We start from the raw sequence: 839 nt of genomic DNA, 5'->3' as shown, positions 1-839 counted from the left end.
GAGACACCAATTGATCCTGGGATCAATATTTACTTCTGGCTTTTCCAACGGACAAGGTCCAGTTGGAGGCCACTTTTGAAGTTTGGACCTCAACATGGGACTTCAGCCCACAGCAAAAGCCATCAAGAGGCGGGGACTCCACATGCACTTTTTGTTTTTCTCTATTTTAATTTCACCCAGATGGACTGTCTATTTCTCTTTATTTCATTTCATTTTTAGAGGGAGAGATGTAATCTTACTTTCAACCAAATGGTTAATTTTTTTTAATTTATTTATTTGTAATTGAAGGATAATTGCTTTACAATATTGTGTTGGTTTCTGCCATACATCACTGTGGATCAGCTGTAGGTATACATATGTCCCCTCCCTCTTGAAACTCCCTCCCACTTCCCATTCCTTCCCATACCTCCAGGTTGTTACAGAGCCCCAATTTGTGTTCCCTGGGGTCATACAGCAAATTCCCATTGGCTGTCTATTTTACATATGGTGGTATATACGTTTCCATTCTACTCTCCCCATTCACCCCACCCTCTCCTTCCCCCCTACCATGCCCATAAGTCTGTTCTCTATGTTTGCATCTCCACAAAGTGGTTAATTTTAAAATGTTACCTGTTTCATTCCCTCTCATATTCCTAAAGATGACTGTTCATAAAAAATGTGTGGTTATTTCACAATCTCACTGGAAACTGTGACTTTAAAGGAGAGAATTTAACCTGCAGAATTTAAATATGCCAAGCAAGTTCACACACAATAAAAAGCAGTGATGTGCCTTCATGTCCACCAAACTTCTCTGCTAATGGTTGTTTTCGCATCTCACCTGGATGACAAGGTATTTGCAT

Source organism: Cervus elaphus, chromosome 20, assembly GCF_910594005.1.
Source record: "Cervus elaphus chromosome 20, mCerEla1.1, whole genome shotgun sequence".
NCBI lineage: Eukaryota > Metazoa > Chordata > Mammalia > Artiodactyla > Cervidae > Cervus > Cervus elaphus.
The sequence above is the reverse complement of the archived record's forward strand: the minus strand, read 5'-3'. Positions refer to the sequence as shown.